This window comes from Apis dorsata, unplaced genomic scaffold, assembly GCF_000469605.1.
Source record: "Apis dorsata unplaced genomic scaffold, Apis dorsata 1.3 scaffold_61, whole genome shotgun sequence".
NCBI lineage: Eukaryota > Metazoa > Arthropoda > Insecta > Hymenoptera > Apidae > Apis > Apis dorsata.
In genome coordinates, this window is record NW_006263361.1 from 851,218 (window position 1) to 857,775 (window position 6,558).

A 6,558-nucleotide genomic window follows, 5' to 3' on the forward strand; every position below is an offset into this window, starting at 1 on the left:
TCTGTTTCCCTTGGGCCGCGCGCCTTGGATCAAGGAAAAATGAGCGGAAGATGAGAATTCGAGAGGGGTGGTTTATGAGAAGTTCCAGTGCAGAAGCTCCATCCTCCTCGTTTTGTCGAGGACGTTCAAAAAATTTATTGCGTCCAATGCGCGGACACAGTCGCAGATGCGTGATGGGAGGGATAGTGCGATGATCGGGCAGAGTTGCTTTTGTCGACAGGGGTCCATGGTTTGTTGAAACGATGGCAGGTGTTCCTTGGAGAGATTATTCTTTTTTTTTTTAGGAGAATCGTTGGAAGATTATAGGATCCGTTACGCGAGATTGCATGTATAATGATCCAATTATAACGTACAAGGCAACTCGTTTAACTGTATCACTTATCCTTTATTCTCTCTTCCATCGATCCTTCCTGTTGATTAGAATTTTTCACGCGATGTGGGTATCATACGATGTTGGCAACGATTACGGATCGTTTAATCGTTCAATAAAACAACCGTTTTCAGCGGTGTTTGAATAACGTCGACACAAGATTCCGTATTAAAACATTAAGGAAGTCGAGTTGGTAAATTCTTCTTCTACCTTCATCTATTCTACAAAATGGATCTAGACTTTGCCCCTTCTTTCATCGTAATAATAATAATAATTTCATCGCGTTTTCTATCACGAACTATCGGTGAGACACGGAAACACGAAGTAATCCTGCGCGTCGAATTTCAGGGTTGAATCGAGAGCGACGACCCTCGACGGCGACCTTTTAAGCGCGATGGAGGGGGGAGAGGGGGTGCGCACGGTTATTTGGCCGCGNCTGGTCATTTCATCAGGGCGAGGCGGGGGGGGCCGCGATGACGGGCCACGATGATGACTTTGATTCGCAAACACGCACCCCAATTACACACCGGCTGCTATCCGCGGCTGACGTCCGCCTCGCTAGCTGACCGTGCATTAGCTCCACCAACAATGCATTATTCAGTGCATACAACGTTTCTGTTGACGTATTTGCCTGTTTCGTAATATGATTGCCGCGATATTATTCCCCGTGTATCCTCCACCCGGGGATGGATAAGTTGCCGTTTTATTACCGATTCCAAATATTAATCCGCCCGTCTATCGCTCCTCTGCCATTCGAGTTCGAATCCTTGCATCCCCATGGATTCTCGTTTACACGATGCGGATACCCGATCGCGTAAAATTTATGCCTCGATCGATCGTTGAAATTCCGCTTCTCTAACTCTTGCTTCGGCTACTTGTTTGTTTACATAATGGATTATGCAAGCCGAAGAAAATTACGCGCGTGTAATAATTTCTGCTATTAATCTCCAAGTATTCACGCGTGCATTAATTTCAAAACATTCGTACGTGCGACTTTCTAGGTTTTCTATTTTCGCGTCTCTCGTTAACAGCTCAATTTTTTATCTTGTCGGACAATAATTCCTACACGCTTGTATATACATCTCTTACTCGTATGTATACACATGTATATATATATATATATAAATATACACGCACAATCTCCGTATACCGTTCGTATATATTCCTCGTCGATCGATCATAAATATTTATCGAAAACACAATGTTCATTTACACAACAATGCCACGCGTATACAGGTGTAATAAAACACAGAGAAACAAACACATAAGCGGATCGTTAAATCCGCTCGTCAAAGGCCGGAAGAAAATTCGATTAACCCCTTGATGGCTTCGATTCGATTGGCCAACCGTGAGAAAAAAAAAAAAAAGAAAGAAAGAAAGAAAGGAAGAGAAACAAAAAAAAAAAAAAAAAAAAAAAGAAAAAAAGGAAGAGAAACAAAAAAAAAAAAAAACAAACAAACAAATCGTCGGGAAAACAACGTATGGTCGGGCGTCGCACCGGTTGAAAACGATCATTGACAGAATTTCTATAACGCGGCCACGACGACGTGAAGGGAGGGAACGCGAACGAACGATTCGCACGTATCCGATCCGTGACCGTCCTACAGATGTACACGTCTCTATTGTATTTTTGCTGCATGTGCCATTTAGCTTGCTATTCTTGGCTGAACTTCCGCGTACCTGCCTTGATTGACACGCCGCGGAGGCGAGCCACCGAGTGTCTTCTGTCCACTGCGCCCGATGCGCCCACTCCACACGATCGATTCTCGCCGTTTCTTGCCCGCGCCAATTAGACATCCCCCCGTGGACGGGATGCCGTTACGAACAGAGATGATCGATCGACTTGTTGTTGTACGCTCGATCGTGAAAGTGAGGAAATGGAATTTGATACGAGTTTCGATCGAGCATATGCTTTCGCATCGATTGTAGAATTTTATTTTAGAAGCGGCGTATACAAAAATCTAGATTATCTGTAATATCTGTAAATCTATAATAAAATAATAAAACGGATATCTCGTGTCGAGAGGAAACACGAATTTCTTCTTGGTTGAATTCTCGATTCTTCGCGCCGATGGTGAAAAAATCGAAACCCACGCATCGAGCGTTATCGTTAATTAAATTTGCCGATCTCTCGTGAAAATATTTTCACAAGCTATAAAAAGATCGTTAAAATGAATCGCTGTGCAAAGTCATTAATTTATATCGTGAAACGTAATAAATTAGTAATAAAACGGCACTCGGTTATTCTCGATTTAACATTGTGACATTTAATACCACTTGTTGTGCTACACAACGTGCAACGTGATACACAACAAATATTTATTAAAATTTTTCGAGCTGCGTGTGATCTCTCGTTAGTAACTATTTAGAAAGCCCCCTATCAAACTCAATGGCATCGAGTATTCGATTGAAACGAATAAAGCGGAACCTAGATGGAGGAAAAATTGGAGAAATGAAAATTGCGAATCGTCGCATCGAGAGCGCGCGGCGCGGTTTTTGGCCCCCTGAAAACGCATCGATTCCGGTTTAATGCGATTCGAGATCGCGAATCCACGAGTGCCCAACCATCCACCACAGTTCGCTCGAGTTTTTCCCCGCGTAATTACTTTAGAACGTTCACTGCGAGAGGATTGCCGGCGAAACGTCGAAATATCGGTGAAATTTCGCAAGGGGCGCGATCCCTGATGGTATGAATTTTCCCCCTCCCCGGGAAAATCTGTCCCCGCGATACCGACAAACAAATGCAAAAAAAAAAAAAAAAGAGAAAAAAGAAAAAAAGGAAAAGAGAAAAAAGAGGACGCGTTGGACGCGATGATATTTGCGGGGCCAGGCCGCAAATATTTGCGTTGCGGAGTGGTGGCGTGGTAATAACAAAGGAAAATAACGCTACGAGTTCGCGCATTCGCGTGACACGCAGAGAGTACGCCCTTTCGATCAAACCACGGCCACGCTTCTCCCAGTTTTTCAGACGACGTGCCACGCGATTACGAACTGGTCGCCAGGTACATTGCACGCGAGACATATTTCGCGTATTTGTTTCTCTTTTTCCTTTTGCGTGAAAGAGAGGAAAAATTAACGGGAGGAAATCGAGATTTATAATTTTTCTTTTTCTTTTTTTTTTCTGCGTGTGTTTCGAATTTTGATCTACATCTATTACACGTAACCAAAACTTGGGAGAAAGTGACTTACACAGATTTTTACATTTTGAATTTTCATTTAACGCAATTAATACATAATTATTGAACAACTCAATTCCGAAGAGTAATATGATCAACGCTAGAGAAATCTAATTATGAAAATAATCAAAGTTGGAAACAGTTGGAAAGAAAAGAAAAAGTAATTTTTATCTCGATAACGATTCCAAAGCCGGAGTCCAACCATTTCCAGTTCCGTTAAACTCGATATCTCGAAGCCAGGTCTATTTGAAGCGGTGGCCGCTGCGCGGTCGATTTAAATTAATAAAGCTAATCGAGCCATAATCTATCTGGCGGAGAGAAACAGAGAGAGAGAGCGCCTAGAGCAGCCGGGTCCATTGTTGATCACGCGTGCTTCGAAATATGCAAATGAACGGGGGATGAAAGCGTCCCGACGCGGTGTCATCACTCAGCGGAGCGACGACGCCAACGATCCACCATCCGTCCGTGCGTGGGTGGTGATAATGAAAATACCGCGATGCCAGCGGGCCCGGCGATCATTACGGTGATCAGCGGGACGAGCGGCTCGATAGTCGATCAATTAAATAACCGAAGCGAAATCGATGCCGTGCCTGGCTCCGCTCCACGCCCGACAATCCGAGCCCATAACCGAGTTTCTATGGGATTGGGAAATATTTTCCGCTCGCCGATGGGATAATGGGAGAGTGGAGTTAGTTGTTTGCACGGTATTAGCATAGAGACGCGGGTACGGAATAGATCTGGGCTTTGGGTATAGGACTTTATGCGCTGGAAATTGAAATACACCGTGATCGTGGTGAAAGAAATTTATGGAGTTATGCGCGGAGTTTATTTCGTGGATTTAAACGGTGGATGGAATTGGATCGTTTTTTTTCTCGTTGTTCAATAATGGGGATTGCAATTTTGGCAAGTTTGAAGTTTTTGAAGTTTTGCTATCGATCTTCATCGAATCACCAATAAGAGCTGCAACTTGAGCGGCAGAGAGAATCTAATTAATATACTTTAATTGATAATTTTCTCGAACGATTATCCTATTGACGATATTGATCGATTCTGTGCAACGCTGTTCTTCCAACGATTATTAAAATCACGGGAAAGTAACAAGTTCGATTTCGCGGTAATACGGTTCTCGTCCGGGGCGAGGGCCCCGCCTATTCTCGTTAAAGTGGCTTCTTCTATCATTTTCGACGATGATAAGCCGTTCTTACCGTTTCGCCCGCGGAAATCGTGGTAGCGCTTCGAACACGATCGAACGCGATACGGATACGATACGCGGCCGTGAGGAGGAAGGTTTGCTTGATTTTTATTTAACGACTGGTTGCGAAACCTCGTTGCGAGCGACGATAAATTACCAACCCGACCCGGCCGAGCTTCCAGTAAATAATGCTTCTTCGAACGTTCGTTTCCATTATAGCGTGGCGCGCGCGCGTATACTTTTTCGGTGTAAATTATTACTCTCCCCTTCCCCCTCCCCCCTCCTCGTGCTAGCTCCCCGTGGCTCGATCCTAGGCCATCGGGCCGATTGTAAAAACGGGCAATAAGGGGGCCGGCCTCAACAGCTATCGCGCTCGTTTCTATGCAACTTCTTCGAGGCATTACCTTGAAATACGAGCGAGCGAAGGAGGAGGAGGGGAGAGGCGAGAAAGCGCCGCGTTGAAGCAGCGATTGTAACGGGCCACGTGGCCTCTCCTCGCCGTAAATATTACACCCGGTAGGCAAACGGCCCGCCTTCCTTCCGCGAATTCGTCCGTGGATCATCGCCTCGTGAACCGCGAATTTCGGCCACGATTCTTCTCCTTCTCCTTCTCCTCTCTTCTTCGTTCCGTCTTCGACGTGTTCGCGTCGTAGGCGAACGTGGAAATCGGTTGGAAGAATGGTCGGAAGATTGAGTTGGCTCGAAATAAAATTGGAGTTGGAATGAAATAATTAGGCGGCCACTCGGAACAGGAATTTTTATAAACGGTTTTATCGCGATGGTTAAATTAAGTCCGGAGATTTACGGTACTGATGTTTATCGTTGTATATTATACGAATATCGTATATTTCATTCCGAGCGTCGAGGAAAATGGAGTTGAGAGCAATCGACGTCTAATAAATTATAATGTCGATATATATATATATGGAACGCGAACGGTAAACCAACTGTACATATAGCGCGTATTTTCTGAGAGGGAGGAATGTAAACTTCCTCTATGGAAACCGCGCTATTGCGAGAAATATTTTCCTCGATCGCGTTCGAATACTCGGCGATCTCATTTTCGCTGAAATTTTCTCGAGAGTCGAGGGGAGCACGTTGGTTATATGCGACGAGGATCCATTCTGTCGTTCGAGCGTTTATCTCGATCGACGTTGGTCGTCTAGCGGGATGTAGACGTGATTACCGGATGTGGATCCCTCATCCGGGCGAGGGGAAGAGGGAAATTCGCGGAAAAAGGGAAGAACGGATCCGCGTGAAAATCGCCTCTGCTCGCGTCTCATGGCAACTACTCGCGCGCTCCTTCTTTATTCGTCTAATTTAAATAAACCGGGAGGGAGGAAGGAAAGGGAAAGGGAAAGGGTGGAATCTCGTGCCGCCGCTACGCTTTCCTTGCTCCCTCTTTCCTATTCGAACATCACGCCGTTTCTTTTCCTTCCCCTCCCTCGTCTTCGCTCGTCTTTTCCCCGGCTGCGCGATGAGCGAAGGATTTACGGTGTTTTATTGCGGCGAGCGTTCATCTCGAGCGAATGCAAATTAAGATCTCGCTGCCCTCCGAGCTCGTAGACACGTACCGTGGCTGGAACGGTGAAAAGGAGCTTTTGTCTTCGGCCCTGGACCGTTCTTACGTGTACAATGCTCCTCTTTGTGGCGGGTTGTTACCGAGATCTATCCTCCTCCTCCTCCTCTTCTTGCCCCTCCTCTTCTCGCGTCTCGCGTTCGTCGATCTTTTGTGGCTTTTTACCCTCGCGTGTGTACTTTCTCTTCGGTAATTTCCAGCTACCGAATCATTCGTCTCTTTCTCTTCTTCTTCTTCGTTT